We start from the raw sequence: 17,116 nt of genomic DNA, 5'->3' as shown, positions 1-17,116 counted from the left end.
CTAACGAAATTGAGGGATAGAGAATATCCTATGAAGGTCATTAAGCAGGCGCAGAAACGGACACTAAACACCCCGCGTGAAGCCTTGCTTGAAAGTTCAAGTTCAAGTTCAAGTTCGGCATTTGTATAGCGCCTCATATACCCAGGGGGACTCAAGGCTCTTGAGGAGGAGGGGGAGGGGGTAAAATATAATCTATTATATGTCGAATATCCAAGTTTTCAGTTGTTTTCTGAATGAGAGGTGGTTCTGAGTGAGGTGGAGATGGGTGGGGAGAGAGTTCCAGGTTTTGGCCGCTAGGTAGGAGAAGGATCTTCCTCCCATTGTTGATTTGTGGATGTGTGGGATTGCGGCGAGGGCTTGAGTGGATGATCGCAGTTGGCGGGAGGGGTTGTAAAAGGACAGACGCGTGTTGAGGCATTCGGGCCCTAGGTCGTAGAGGGCTTTGTGTGCGTGGGTAAGGAGGCGAAATGTTATTCTCTTGTTGACGGGGAGCCAGTGGAGGTCTTCGAGGTGTCCGGAGATGTGAGCTCGGCGGGGGAGGTCTAGTATGAGTCTGGCTGAGGCGTTTTGAATGCGTTGGAGTTTCTTTTGTAGTTTGGTCGTTGTTCCGGCGTAGAGGGTGTTTCCGTAGTCCAGGCGGTTGGTAACCAGTGCGTGGGTGACCGTTATTCTTGTTTCGGTGGGGATCCAATGGAAGATTTTTTTGAGCATGCGTAGTATGTTGAAGCATGATGAGGAGACGGCGTTGACTTGTCTGGTCATTAAGAGGGAGGAGTCCAGGATGAAGCCCAGGTTGCGTGCGTGGTCCGTTGGTTTGGGTGCATTTCCCAGGGCCGGAGGCCACCACGTGTCGTCCCAGGCGGAGGGGGATGAGCCTAAGATGAGGACTTCTGTTTTGTCCGAGTTCAGTTTTAGCCGGCTGTCCTTCATCCATTCGGCTACTTCTTTCATCCCTTCGTGGAGGTTGGTTTTGGCAGTGTTTGGCTCATTGGTGAGGGAGAGGATCAGCTGCGTGTCATCTGCGTAGGAGATGATGTTGAGGTTGTGTTGGCGTGCGATGGATGCGAGGGGACTCATGTATATGTTGAAGAGGGTGGGGAAACATGAGGGAAAGACAGGCCTGTCTTCCGGTGGTAACCACATTTGACATGCTGTCAACAAAAATTAGACAGATTATACGTAAACATTGGTCCATTTTGGACACTGCTACTATCAAAATGCCAGTGCCACGCTTTGCATTTAAAAGAGCTCCTAATTTAAAAGATAAATTGGTCCACTCGTGCACACCGATAAAGACACCACCTAATTCACTGCCAGTGGGGCATTATCCCTGTGGAGGTTGCTCTGTCTGTGGTTTGACACAGATGACGAAAAGTGTCACATTACATGATGGGAGAACCTGGTTTCAAAATCGTTTTAGTAATTGTAACACTTCATACGTGATCTATAGGTTGACTTGTAGTTGTGGTTTGCACCACATTGGATTAACCTCCAGAAAGGTTAAAATACGCATTCCGGAACTTCTGATTACAATTCGAGTGAGAAAGCTGACAACACGCTTAGCGCAACATTTCACTGACAAGGGGCATGACCCAAGGGATTTAAGATGGACTGTATTAGAGAAGGTGATTGGTGACACTCACAATTTGGAAGCTATTCTGGCAAGAAAAGAGGCCAAATGGATCTTTTCAGAATGAGCAGATCAGGATGGGCTTAACGATTCAATTGAGTGGAATAAGGTTAGCAAGCGGTGAGAATCCTGTGCCCCGATATGTACATAGTATGAAAAATTAGGAAAGACCCATTATCCGAAATTCATGATATTTTATTAAAAGTCCCTGGTTTTATTTTAGAATTTGTATTATTTTTTCATGGGTGATTTGTGACCCTATGACAATTCTCACAACATTTTCACGTGAGGCACGTGAGGTCGGCTCATGAGGGTCCTTTGATAAATAGGCACAGTATGTACCCCCTCTTGCTCCCTGTCCCCTTTGCTAATACCTGATCCGAGAGCAATTGGAGTATCTGGCATGCAAGACTTAGTGGTCACAGATTTTGAATTTTGTACCTTTATTCACTTTCTATTCAGAATTGCACCCTCACCCAAGATGGCCGCCACTGATAGCAGCAGTAACACACAGGCGCATCGCTCTGTGAAATTGCCTGCGAGGTTAGGGGCCGCATAGTAATCACAGATGTATATATATGCGGACATTAGTTGTGAAAAATTGTTTAGAAAGAACTTTTTTCCAAATTCTGGCACACAAAACACATCCTGATTGTTGATGGCCGCCACGCTTGACGACGTGAACACGCAAGCGTCACGCTCGAGCTAGTAGGCGTGGTCAGCATGGGCGTTTAACCAGAGCGGCGGTGAGAGCAGATTGTCGGAGCTTAACACGCGCCGTAGGTACTCGGCACCGGTAAGCACTTCAGTGTGTTGGTTGTTTGTCCGAGAGAAGTGTGGAGCCTGCATTTAGTGCAATCGAATGATGTGGTAGGGTTGGAACCAATGGAGCCCAGAAGAGACCCTCGGGGCCCAGGGCGCCGCAGGCTGTCATACCCGAACTCGGGAACATATACCATGCAGCACGGGAATATTTAAAGTGAGACAGGGGTACACAAAGGCATTGCAGGAGTTTTTAAAGTGGGATGTGTACTACACAATCTATGAATATTGACTGGGATGTGACATGCTCTATCTCATGCTTTTTTACATTTTGTAGGGTGCTCGACATTGAGGGGCCACTCGGCGGACACGTGATCTTTTTACATGGGGTCCATAAATGAGTGATGGTTGTAGGTACTGTTGAGACGATTGAATATTAAATGATATTCCTTGAACCTTCTTGGTTCTCAGAATGACTGTGGTTGGATTTGTAACCTTTGGGTGATCTAATGTTGGTTCGTTTTTAATGTTGTCACAGGTCCTGGGAACTATCAAGAGTGAAGAATAAGAATAAGAATAAGAATAAGAGAATAGAACCCCCAAAGCCCTGACGAAGTTGCGTAAATTCTTGGCAACAAAACATGTTGGCAAAAATGATGGTGTATTGGTAACCATTTTTAAGTGGGAATGCTTTCAGCCAGGAATAAAATTGGATGGCCAGTTAGCATCATCCTGTTTTAATAAGTGAGAATTCTAAAAAATTTATTTTTTTTGGTTTTCACTGGGGTTCTTTGAGCACGTATGTGGTCTGTGTAGTGGGCAAATTTAACTGTGTCCACTATTTCTTCACTATATGAGTTTTGTTGTAAAGGGAGCACATTAGTTCTTTTTTATATATCCTTTCCCACACACAACAAAGAGAGAGTGGCCAATGACGAGAAGTGGGTAGACTGGCAATCATTAGTCAGTAACCCCCTCGGGTGTTACAGTGAGGTACTCTCTCTTTACACACTACATTTCTTCACGAGTTAGTATAGACCTGTGATGACGGCTTTTAAGTATTGAAAGGGCACCATGACTAAAAATAGTAGTGTAAACTAACACACTAGGAGGATAAGGAGATAATATTATTATCAGATCCTTTGTGTTAGTCAAGATAGGTGCAATTCAGGTGGGGCCCTTTATTGTTGGAACCCGCACATACAAAACCATATCGTCAGCGTACATAGACACTGCTAATGGTTTCAGGTGAAAGCGCAACGCTGCCTTGGCATGCCGCTGCCGCAATATACGGGCCACTGGCTCTAGTACGATAGGAAAAAGTATTGGCGACAGCGGACATCCCTGCCGCGTCCCTCGCCCAATTGGGGATGATTCAGACGTCCTACCATTCACCCTCACTCTTGCCACAGGTTGTTCATATAGTAGCTTAATCCAATTGGTGTAAATATAGGGGACACACATACGATGTAGTACCGCTATCATATACCACCAGGAGATAGAATCAAAACCTTTAGCGGCGTCCAAGAGGACCGTAGCAGCCGGCATGGTGGGCTCTAGAAGATGCAGGACAGCAAAGAGCGTTCGCAAGTTGTGGGCCGTGGAGTGCGATGGAACAAAACCCAACTGATCCGGCAAGACCATGAGGAGCAGCAACAACGGCAACCTCGTGGCCAGGACCTTTGTTAGTATTTTGATATCCATACTCATTAAAGATATGACTCACATTTGTCAGACTCCTTGCCGGGCTTCAATAAAGTGACAATCAAAGCCTCCCGAAGGGTGCCCGGCAACAGTTGTTGCTCATAAGCATTTTCAAACGTGGCATGCAGGTGTGGCACCAGCAACTCCGCATACTCTTTATAAAACTCCGCAGGGAGTCCATCCGTGCCCGCAGCTTTCCCATTTGACAAAGCTTTAATCGCATCTTGGATTTCTCCAATCGTGATGGGATGCATTAAAAATTCCTGCTGCCCCTTGGAAAGCCACACCAAAGCTATCTCTTCGAGATAGTGAGCAATCTCCTCTTCCCCCGCGGTTTGTCTAGCTTGATTATAATATTGCACGAAGGTAGTAAGCATACCCTCAGTATCACAGAGTCTATGGCCCCCATCCACAATGGAGTGTATCATTCTGTGTTTTGCCCCAGGCCCCTTGATCTTCTCCGCTAATGCTCTGCCAGGACGTAATATATATATATAAGAGAGAATACGCATTTGAATGAGAACTGGAGAGTGATCTGATAGTGTTCTGGGCAGGTGATGGGCTTTAGTGATCAGTGAGTTAACCTCGACTGCAACTAACCAATAGTCCAACCTAGACCATGAGTGTTGTGCATAGGAATGGCACGTACCCTCCCTCTGCCCAGGATGCCTCAGCCTCCAAACATCAATGAGAGACAGCGCTTGCATACCATCCTTAACCGCCTGCGAAGCTTTCTTAATTATCGGATCCACCCTGGATTGGTGATCCATTTTAAGATCTAGGACCACATTGAGATCCCGTCCATAAGACAATCAGAGCTAGGGGCAAATGATAGATCTTATTCCAGACCTCATAAAAACCAGGGTCATCAATATTAGGACCGTACAGATTAATCAGAGTCAGTGACATGCCACACATTTTCCCTTGGACAATGAGATACCTGCCATCATCATCATCTATATTCACATGAGTCGCCTGGAAGGGGCTGCCTTTCTTAATCAATAGCATGACGCCTCTTGCATAGGAGGAATAACTGGAGGCCCACTTAAACTCAGCCCACTTCGTGGCTACCTTCTTGGCCGTCTGTTTAGTCAGATGGATCTCTTGCAGAAACGCCACTTGTACATTATGCCTATCCAAGTAGGCAAGCACCTGTCTCGTTTCTTTGGACTATTGAGGCCCCTGACGTTCCACGTTATCCATGTAAGTTTTCCCAACTCAGCTACCATTCACATTAAGTTCAATTATCATATCCCACTGTAATGTTGCATGCTGTCTTTATAAATCATTCTGCCTGGCATATTGCATTCTGTACAGCATAACAATACATATAAACAAGCCCTCTTTCAGTCCCCCCCACCCGCACAGGCATCCCAATCATGCCCGCAGCCCCATCAGAAGAAACATAACAAAACATAACCCTTGCCCCCGCCCACCAAAAGCAGAGAACCTGCTCACACCCCAGGAACAAAAGCTAAACTGCTAGGGGAGTTCCCTTTTGAGGAAAGCTAGTAGACCAAATGCCCCCACTATTGTAAGCAGGGGGGTCAGAGCCATAATCATAGCCCCCTTCAATCGAACTAGCTGTAGTATATTGTAGTAAAAACTGTAACAAATTGAAAAGACCCCACAGTAATCAATGACAGTCTGGAGTCCACAACGTTAAGGCTATCCACCGTCAATTCCCACCCTCCATAGCATGTATAGCATCTGTCATTCCTTTGCTGACTGTATCCGTGAAGGATCAGCAAGTACGCTAGACATCAAGGAGCAACGGAAAATAACCATAATACAGCACGTGTACAACTAGTAAAATAAAGAGAAAACAGCAAAGAAAACGGAATCAGGCTCATTACTGACATACAATCCGAACATTATAGGTGCATGTATCAGCCAGCTTGATGTGGCAAGATGTGAGCCCATACCTTACCATATACATATAACAGCAAACAACAGAGAATGTTCAGATATCGAAGCTGTTGGCTCTAATCATGTTCCAGCATGTAACACAGCAGAACAACTGAGGTGATCTGCAGCACCTTCACAGCCTCATCAGGACCCTGCATCTGCTTCTCCACCCTCCGTCATCGTCGAGGCTTTCGTTCATTTTGTTTGATGAAATGCAGTGCGTCCTTATGAGTCGTGAAGATCCTCGGCTTGCTGCCGTGTTGGATCTTAAGCCGGGCCGGGTAGAGCATTGCATACTGGATTGCAAGCATTTGCAACTTCTTCTTGACCTGTTGAAATTCCCGCCGGGCTTGCTGAACAGCTGTTGTGAAATCCAGATAGAGCTGTATCTCTGTTCCCTGATACCTTGTAGTGCCCATTTCCCATGCCATCCGAAGCGCAACATCCCGATCCCTATTATTAAGGAGTCTTGCTATAATCGGATGTGGAGGCGCCCCTGGGACCGGGCGCGGCACAAGGGACTTATCGCCTGCTCTACCATCAACATGCCGGAGAAGTTTTCGGCACCAAACATTGTCATCAACAAATCCTCCACAAACAGCTCCATTTTCGCGATAGACAGAGCAGAGCAAACGATCGCCCACAGGTAAGACTTTTTCCTCCAACCTAATGGAGTACAGGATGGACTCGTAGAAGGCAGGATATATAGGATGTTGGGCCCTGACCAGCACAGCTGCACTAATATGTGGCCATCTTGCTCCGGGCTCTCTAGCGCCCCCCCAACTGGTCGATAGTTGATCTTATTTTCTGACTTTCTCACATCTTATGACACAACATCCTCTGTCCTACTATGCTCATCCAGCGTACTTATTAAAAGGTATCCGACAAAGTGCCCTCTTGTGGTGACCGCCAGGTGTTGTAGCGCCGGCCTGGTGAGGTGTATAGCTCAATGATTAAGCATGTTCACCTTCAGGTGAGTGAACGCATGCTTCCTAGGGTGACTGCGTTCAGTTACAGTTAATCCCTCTGGGACTGAACCTCCGGAACTGTATACTGTGATTTGATTGTGTTTTATTTTAACAAATGTACATAGCAGATATTGGCGCTTGCTTGTTTCACAAAAATTATCGGATACTTGCCTCAGAGCGCACTTTTTACCGACGAGTATCGGGTTATCATGTTGCTTCTACAAGCTCCTTACCTGTGTGAGTTATCGGGATAGATGCAGGGAGCAGACCCAAATCAGCCACACGTGGAGATCAATGACAAATACTGAAGAATTAACAGAGCTTCCAAGCTGGTGACCATTACTTAATTGACCTTGAAAATAAAAGACACATTTTTAGTATTATGGTGACTCATGACCATAAAAAACAAAGGTTATAAATTCAATATTGTGTCAAATACTTAAAAAATGGAACTGGATGCGCTGAATCGGATGTTGTCCCAGGTCATGCATGACACCTTCCACCACTATTGCGTATGGGACTTGTAGTTTTGTTTTTCTCATTAAAAGGATGGGCTCTAAAGTCCCAGTGTTCTAAGCGATGTTATTTAAAATCAGAGGCCTGAGTGAGGGTGAAGCATGACATGGCTCTGCTTAGCAGTGAGATGACTGACAGTTCCCAAGCCCTTCCATTCTTTGACCTACAGAGGCTCGTTGGCCATTCATATTTTTTTGCAACGACAAATAAACTTTTATTGCAGCTTCTGTCAACTGAAGAGATAAAACCCCTGGGCGTGTTTAATTAACTACTAACAAACATGAACAATCAAGAACATGAGTTTCTGGAAAACTATCAAGCACCCAATCAGAATCAGCCGCCCTTCACACCCAGGAATTCTTGAGGCTTTGAAGAGGGTGAATTGCACGTGGTATAAGAGGAACACTACATCGACTCAAAGCTCACTTCTCAGGGATGTACTGAAATGCCAGCTTCATGGCACACTTAGCCATCTCTTCACCTCCTCCTCCTCAAACTGTTGACCAGCTATCAGGGCAAATGAGCCTGCAGCAAAGCCTCGCTGGCTTGATTCCACACCGGACCAGGCTAGGTGGCCAACTCCATGCTCCTCCAAGTCAGCAAGCACTCTGGTCGAGCCAGTCCTAAACCCACATGAATGTTCCCCATCACAACTATTTTAATGGTACTAAGTTATGTTTCTGCCAAATGACTGAGTCAAAAATTCAAAGGTTTTACTAGGAAGTGCTGAAAGAGAAATCATGAAGTTTTTCAATATTTCGGAGTCTGCCACAGTACACAGGAGCATTATTTCTCTACAGCAACAAATCATGTATGTGCCCTGTAGAAAGCATGTTTGAATGAAACATGGAATGCATTGCAGCCAAAAATCCATGCAACAACATAGAGTGCAAGATAACTTGTGTTATTATTGCAGCAGAATGAAATGCCATTCCTAATGTGTACGTCATTTTAAAGACAAACCCAGAAAAATGTACGGTCAGTGTTGTTCTTCTGCCTGTTAAAAGACAACCTCCATTAATGTGTCAGGAAATAAAACACTATGAGAAATCCTACTCTATGGCAGGGTGCTGCCTGCCACTGTATTGCAGGTTTCTTCCAACATAATCGGATTTATACATACATACTGCAGGGTGCTGCCAGCTATCGGGTCTGCACCCAGCAGTCTGGAGCCACTCAGGAAGGAGGTAAGCTCTTCATTTCATCTTAAGTCCTTAGGTTACATTCACAGCCTGATGGGTCCGGAGAACTTTATCCGCGCTCTAACTGCGCTGAGCAGATAGACGTAGCCCATCATAGACTGTGTTTTGTGCTGGGTGATGCCTGGCATCTTATTATCGTTGGCGGGAGGATGAAGCTCTGATAAGAGCTATTACAAGAAGAGCAGAGAAACAGGGCCACAGATCGCCACAGAGCGACAACTGTCCAGAAGCTGAAGAAAGAACTCTGAAACAGCAAAACTCCTCCATTCTGGAGATTCTCCAGGATAAGCAAATGATGGTAATGAAATGCAAACTGCAGCATTAAGGTCACACACTACATCTTTCCCTTTAAACCGAAGATAACAACCTACAATGAAAAACGAACCAAAAAGCAACAAAACTAGAAAATGCATTTCCAAATGCTGCAAAAGAGAAACTGTTAATACAAATGAACAATATTAAACTTTGTTGGTACCTTAGTAATGTGCTTACTTCCGGGCTTCTCTCCATCTGCAGCAATAACGCTCTGAAAGGAGAAATTACTGCTGTGAGTCTCAGAGTCTTCAGTATTACTGGTCTCAGTCACAAAGACTGTGGTGTCAGAAGATAACTTTCACTTATTTGGCTTTATAGATCCACCAGTCACGCCATCGCTATTAGCAGACACGCTACTGTCGGCAGCATCATAACTTCAGGCAGATCAGCAAAGCGGAAATCACCATTCACATTGGGTGAAAAGACTCGTCTCTGCTACATACATCCACTCTGTTCTCAAATTTGATTGAGACTGTCAAAATACAAAGAGCTGCAATATAATCGCCACACTTTCCTGACTACCTTGTTTTAAAAAGTTGTGACATTCATGCGTGATTCTTGGTTCATCTCCAAGCTGAATTTTTTTAGAGGTTCAATTGCCACACAATACTATTCCCATATTCCAGTTTGTCCACAGGGTGCTTCAACCCTGATAGGTTGTCTCCTGCCTGTTTTGCAGATAATTTCAGTAAGAAACTGAATTATTATTTACGGTAGATGAGGAACAATCACAACAGTTGTCAGAATGAACTTTCAAAGCCATTCAATTAACCTAGGATCAACCCCCTGGTACCTAAGCACCGAACAGGCAGGCTTAACTTCCGGTAATATGTAAAATATTTATGCAGAAACAAAAAAAGTAAAAGTCAAAATGCAAAACAATAACAAACCCAAACCAAAATAGAAAAATAAAGTAAAATATATTGAACAAAATGACACTAAAAGACAAAATCCAATAAGGGGAATGAGATATGAACTGTAACGCTGTAAGAATCACAAGGTGCCAATGGATGAGGGGCCCGGGCATGGATTAGTCAGAGGAAACCGGAGGCCACGTCTTGCAAACACATAGTTCAGGAATTAGCCGCAGTGGTCCAAGAAGACATCTAGTGCTCCAGGCTCAGATAGGGCTGCTGGCCTACAGGGGGATTCACAGCAGGTTTGTGCGCAAAGTGCTTAGAGTATTGAGGACAAGCAGCAGACACCCAGCAGGGCAATAGCAGACGGTCAAAGGCAGCAAGGCCCGGACGAGACTGAAAGGGAGTGGCACCTAGGGCCCTCACCATCATGCAACAGCGTAGTGGAGCTCAGCGGGAGGACAACCCGGTGACAGCCACCCACTGGGGCAGGGGCCCCCACGACAATGCAGGCCGGTCTGGTGATGTGGTAATGTAATCAGTGAGAAGCAATAAGGATCAGAATCTAAAAGAGATGCTGACCAAGCTCCTGATGACCGGCAGTGGAGAAGGGAGGCTCTCCCCTAGACACAAATCAGCCAAGATGCGGACACCTCTGAAGCCCCAATTACCCACGCCTTTTTAGAGTAACTATTCGGTGCATTACGAGGCGACTTGCAGACGCTGATAAGGGAAATAGCGGGGGAGATGAAGAAGATAACCAATTGAGGCCACACGTCCCCCAACAGCATCAACGTCCCCCTTATGATAAGGCGGGACGTCGATGTCGTTGGGGAACGTGTGGCCTCCATTGAGGATCAGGAGCAAGCCTGGGAAGAGGAGGTAGAGCATCTACAGCAAGAGATACTCCGGCTCAAGGTTCAACAGATCGATCTCCAGGCACACACAGAAGACCTGGAGAATCGGTCTTGGCGAAACAACATCCGCGTTAAGAGAGTTCAACCTAAAGAAGAAGGGCAGGACATCACACACTACCTGCAGGGTCTCTTGAGGAGCATACTGGGCACCCCACCGGATATTTTGGCTTACATGCCAGACTTTCAACTAAAAGAGTATATACTACATGCTGCCAGGGACAAGCAACCACTAAGATATCAGGACCTCTCCATAGCTTTGTACAAGGACCTGACTCTAATATGCAAACAACAACCGTAGATTGGGGGTCCAAGGGAACAAGTTTAAAGACCCGCAAGGTGAAGATTCCCCAATTTAAACTATCATACATACATAAATCACCTCGAGTCTGTTCAAAAACATTGGCAAACTATGGTTTGTGTTCTCTCAAAAAAGGTAAGTCAATCAATAAGGGGAATCATCCCTTAAGGAGTAGAACCCTCACGCACCCGAAGGTGACATGCTTCATCATATGGGTCCTCCTTACCAGCGAAGAATTCCTAGTCGACACTGGGAGCTACGACTTCCTGTTGTTTTAATGAAAGAGCTCATAGATGTTTTTATTCATTTTCGGGGGAAAGGATGGATACTAATTCCCATATGAGAGATTGCTTGGTGTTGAGAGGTTGCAGCGCCGTGTGAAAAAGGTGAAAAAGGAGTGAAATTTAAAACTGTCTATGATAGATGCACTAACATCCGTTTTATACTTGTGCCTGACTCTAATACCCCTTCAAAAGTGTATGGAGTTCCGAGTGGCAACCACGCTTCTTCGAAATCAAGGAATATACCGTATTTTTTGGGTCACCCTTTCCGGCTGATTTTCATATGTCAGGGCAAACTCCTCCAGCTCAGATCCGAGCAGGACACTTGCCAGGTGCTGGGAATCGAGAATCCATTCCAGGAGGAGACAGGGGCCTCCCTGACTTCTTTTAGGAAGAGCCTGAAAACATGGCTATTTCCCAAAGGTGGTCTTTAGATTGTCTTATTGACAAATGATTCTGCTTTGTGGTGTCTATCCGACAATCCAAGCGCCAGGATACCCGGAGGGTGGCAGTTGCGCTATATAGTGCTTAATTCAATTCAATTCAATTCAAGTGTCCACACACATTCCCAACTATTTCGACTTCCAAGGACGTGCACGTACGAATGGCGGGCCCTGGACAATTTGTGGTTAATGGGTTTCTAGTTGGGGTTAGGGAGGGGGGTGGAGAACTGATATGCAGGTTAAAGGCGTTGAAGAGAGGATCACAGGGCAATGGAGGCCGGGCAGACATTGGGAGCTCAGGGGGAAGAGGGATCACAGGGACCCAAATACAGGCCAAAGCTGGTGCACTCACTATGACACGCTATTTCCCAGCCCACGCTGAAAATTCTCACTCTCAATGCGAGAGGTCTCAACAATCCCAATGAAAGGAGGTCCATCCTTTCCTAAAGGGATAACATGGAGGCAGATGTGTGCTTCCTCCAGGAGACACAGCTCCCCTCCATAGATTGGCATAGAATGAGGTCACAACTCTTTCTCCAGCAGTTCTTTTCATCTACCCTGGATAAGAAGGCGGGTGGCTATTTTAGTAACCAAATATTTTAAGGGGACAGTGGGGGAAAAGGTGGCCAAAATCAAAGAGGTTGATGGGAGTAGGGCCATCGATAGCGTAGGTGTTGGTATGAGTATTTTAGATGCCGAAATTGTGTGGCAAACCGCCAGAGTTACTGCTCCCGCAATCACCCATCACCCGATATACGATCAATTCAGGGGCTGCCTCAATTTCCTATAGATAGAAACGGATCCTCCCCCCAACCCCCACCCACCTATACCAATAACCATTTCAAATACCAACCCCATCAGGGATGGTGCTAATAGGTTAAACAGGCCCAGGGGCTCGAATCAGAACAGGTTGTCTAGTACCTCGTGCATTAATGTTCCTGCCGCCCCAAGTATGAATGGCTAATCAGGATGTCCTGAGTATGACGCCCGCTGCTTGCCCTTATGTGTTGGTACTGGCAGGAGTACCTACTTTAAAGAGTGATCAGCATGAGTCACGGGACCAGCTACGCAATAAATGTGCGGACTGGATATCAAGGCATAGAAGCGTCCATGTATCCGAAATAAAGGTTATTATTATGGCACGCTGGGTTGGGTGAGTCAGTGCATCTACAAAAAATATCGAAGGGGACAGTATTCTAATTAACTTTCGCAGACCTTCTTTGGTGAGACACCTACTAAGGGCTTTCTAATTCATTACACCTAATAGCACTAACACATGCGCACTACCCCTTGTTTATTTCTACAAACCAAGTCATGCTCCTTTCACCAACAATTCCTCTTGAATTACTACCTCTAATAGGTTCCAGGCCTTGTCTGGATTAGAGACCCAAGACTAACTATCGACTTTTGGGGAAAATACTGATCCTGCTATTAGGTTACCTCATGCCCTGCCAGTAACTGAGTGTACTATTCCCACAACCCACTTATCCCCCTATGCAAACGAAGGCCTCAGCAAGTTCAGACCTCCGTATCTTAAGCTGGAATGTTGCAAGGTTGTACTCTAAACTTCACCAGCCAGATTGGGTACAACTTATTAAAGACCAAGATATCCTTTTATTTCAGGAAACATGGGCCACACAAGAATTGCATAGTGAGGCGTTTGAAAGCCATAATATCCTAGCAACAACCCCTAAGCAGGGTCGACCATTTGGGGGTTTATCAATCTGGGTCAATATTAAGACAGGTGGATGCATAAAAGCTGTACATACAGATAACATTAATTTTCTAGGCATATTATTTAATAGGGGAATTTTCTTGTGGATAATTAATTTTTATAACAATGATTTTCATTCTGTTCCAAATATGCATTTTATAAATTTGTTTAATTTTATTGCATCTATTGGAAACTCCAAAGACTCTTTCAAGTCAGTAGGAATCTGTCTGGGAGCGATTTTAATCCTAAGCTATCTTTGTCATGGTCAAGCGAATATTCACACAGCAGCAGACAAACATGCATTAGGGGTAGAGAGCTAATGGACCATTTGAACACCCTTAACTTAATTAATGTTATGGAAATTGATGCAACTACAAAAGATAATGGCCCCCCTGAACCGACATTCAGAGGGAGAGTCTGTTCAGCTGAAATTAATAATGTTTTTTATCCCCCCCGCTTTAGAAGCAAGCTTGCTTAAAGCCGAAATTATGGCCACAATCTTTGGGGACCAAAACCCAATACAAGTAACGTTACAGATGTCTTCAGTTCCAACGCCTCAGACAGAATGTGGTGCTGGAGATCTATCACCGTCCATAGATAACCGCAGACTGATATGGCGAGGCATTAATAACGCAGACCGATTCAGTTCTATGGTTAGGGGAAACATGAATCTTATTAACATCTGTTTAGAGGCCCTGTTCCACACCCAGTGGCTATCAGCGCCTTTAACGAACTCAGTGGAGCCATTAAAACCTTGCTGTCTAAACCCATTTGTACAGTACTGCGCGAACCTAGATGGTTCAATCAGGAGTGCTCAATTGTCAACAGGAAGCTCCGCATCTCAAAGCCCTAGGTGTAATGATTTGGTCAAGTCCTTAAGGTTGACATATAAGCAGGCTATTGCTAATAGGAAGGAACAGTTATTAGGTGAGCACTGGTACGCGCTCATTAATTCTGCCAGCTTAAATAATGGGAATATATTTTGGACTACCATTAAAGCGTTAAGATCAATGGGACAACCGTTAACTGCCATCAGCTGCAACATAATGAGCGCTACCTGGGAAAGTCACTTTTCCACTATTTACCAAGTGCCTGCTTTTTAACCCGACCCTTTTATTAACAGGGTGCCACCTTGAGTCTCATTATCAATAAACGAGGTTCGAGGAGGCTATACGTCAGAGTGCGGGCAATAAAACTCCAGGCCTTGATGGGTTGCCCATCGATCTTATTAAATATAAACCAGATTTTTGGGCCCCACTGTTGTTAAATATTTTTAATATTCTAACCAATGCCCCACTGCCTAAGACATGGTCTACTAGCATGATCGTTCCCATTTTTAAAAAGGGCGATTGCACACAACCTTGTTGCTGTAGACCGATCTCCCTCATTGATAACACCCTTAAAATTTTAGGCAGAGTTTTATACACAAACATTTGAACCTGGACAGAGGACAATCAGATTTTAGAACAATGCCAACTAGGTTTCAGGGGTAAAGTTGGCACAAACGAGCAAAGTCCTAATCATAATTTGATCATAGGGAAGTACACTATTGCACAGCACTCGCCACTTTCGATTTTGTCAATAGGTCCCGTCTATGGTCCATCCTTTTAGAATATGGACTGGATGAGGCCCTTGTTCATTTTTTGGCCTATCTCCATACGAACCTGAAAGCGTGGGTCAGGATTGTTGGTGGGGGAGAAGTTTCCAATTACATCATTGTAGACAGAGTGGTCACACAGGGGTGTGTTCTGGCCCCTTTTCTATTTATCATATATATAAACAATTTACATAAATCACTGATCACACTAACTAATGATATTCCCAGAATTCAAGGCAAACCTCTCCCATTGCTTTTATACACAGATGATGCGGTTTTAATTGGTCGCACACCAAATGCACTGCGCACTTTAGTTCGAGGTTTCACATATTTTATGTCCGGCTTAGATTTATGCACACATTTTAAGAAATATTTTATAATGCCTTGTGGGTCAAGGAAATGTCCTTTATTTTTTATCTCTGTGGGTGACCAAAAATTAACTTGCACTGCTACTTTACCTTATCTGGGAATGGTCTTCGCTGCGAACGGCACCTGGTGTGAACACTTGGCATATTGTAAAAGTAAGTTCTCGAGGGATTTTAACTCAATCCTCAGTCTCCTCCGCACTAAAAGATCGAGAACAATTCCAGCCTTTTTAAAGATTTTTAAGATCCAGAGTGTACCAATAGCTACCTGTGGGGCAGAGGTATGAAGTGTTGCCAAATGCTCTTGCGTCCATCAGAGGAAAATAGATTTTGTAGAAAACTCTTGGCGCTCCAATCTCCACCCCTCTGTACATATGTCATATGTCAAGGCGAACTGAAATTAGGATACATTGAAGACATCATAAAGGCCCGCCCCACATTATTTTGGCTATCCATAATAAGGAATCTCGAGGCTTCTCTCACAAGGGACATAATAGAGGATAGTCTTCAGTGTGAGGAAGGGATGGATATTCCATGGCTTCCTGGGGTAGTCAAGAGTCTGGAAAGCGTTAACCTTGGTAGACTGTTTGCCAATTCGAACACAGCTGTAACAATGGACAAAAAAGTTTTAAAGACAGCATTGTACGCACTTCATAGCGCGGAAAGACTAGAAAGGGAATAGAATAAACAAACTGTCGCAAAATGTAGATCCATTGCGTACCCCGAGCATTGCCTTCCAAGTTATATTGTACTACCCATGTCCCAATGGGAGAGAGGCCTCCTATTCCGTCTAAGAGCTGGGACAGTAAGATATTTGCTTTGTTTTCCCTATAGCTATAAAGCAAAACGTGACTCCCTGCCATGTCCATGTGATGGTCACAGCGGTCAAACACTTTTACACTTTCTATTCTTTAGTAGATACTATATGAACCTAGTAAACTCCTGAGGCACAGCCGGGAGATCTTAGCTGTTTGGGCACCGATTTTAAAATAAAATGTGTAATATCGTGTTTTTAAACCTGTTGTCACCTGGAGCACCGCTCGCTTGGGCACTCACTTTGCCTTGGCCCCCCCGTGCAGCCGAGGTCAGCGCTGACGCGGGAGAGGAAAAATCGATGCAGGACACGCCCTTGCACCAGAGGCACTCCCCTTATTTCCCCTATAAAATAATGTGTTTGCACCGGACGCGCAGCGGACGGGCGCAGCGGGCGCGCCCTCTGCGCGCCGAAGGCGCGCCTAAGGCAAGCCCGTCTGGGCCCGTCCGGGCCCAGACGGCCCTAGGCCCAGTTACTATGCCCGATTTTCCAAAGCGCCGTCTATCTTATACCCAAGACAGGCTCCTGGCACTGAACTCGAGCAAATACTCCAATTGTAAATACATCTTCACAGGAGATAACCTCTTTACTGGCTGCAACCCGCCCCGCGCTGAGGCAAAACTCCATCACCTTCAACTTGGTCTTCTCAACTGTGGGTCCCTCGTTAAACACGCTCACGAGCTAAACCTCCTTATTCGAAACTTTGCCATGGACATTCTGTTCCTTACAGAAACGTGGCTCACGCCCAATAACGATTCTGATATCGTTAATGCCGTACCTCCTGGTTACCAAATCTGCTCCCTGAACAGACCTCTTGGCAGAGGA

At 45.2% G+C, this 17,116-nt stretch overlaps 1 protein-coding gene across 2 annotated transcripts in view; it reads right to left on the bottom strand.

The window, feature by feature from the left end:
- The window catches only part of LOC144805825 (uncharacterized), a 280,069-nt gene that overhangs the window by 29,528 nt on the left and 233,425 nt on the right, over window positions 1–17,116 (bottom strand). The window contains exons 1-2 of one of the 2 annotated variants that reach the window (XM_078672304.1): window positions 9,166–9,219; window positions 7,206–7,324 (exon numbers count right to left, since the gene is read on the bottom strand). The exons of the other annotated variant lie outside the window; for it this stretch is intronic. The gene's annotated coding sequence lies outside the window, so the exon portion shown is untranslated. Of the gene's footprint in view, window positions 1–7,205; window positions 7,325–9,165; window positions 9,220–17,116 lie in introns of those variants that run through there. 2 annotated transcript variants of the gene reach the window in all.

This window comes from Lissotriton helveticus, assembly GCF_964261635.1.
Source record: "Lissotriton helveticus chromosome 1_1 unlocalized genomic scaffold, aLisHel1.1 SUPER_1_unloc_28, whole genome shotgun sequence".
NCBI lineage: Eukaryota > Metazoa > Chordata > Amphibia > Caudata > Salamandridae > Lissotriton > Lissotriton helveticus.
The sequence above is the reverse complement of the archived record's forward strand: the minus strand, read 5'-3'. Positions and strand labels throughout refer to the sequence as shown.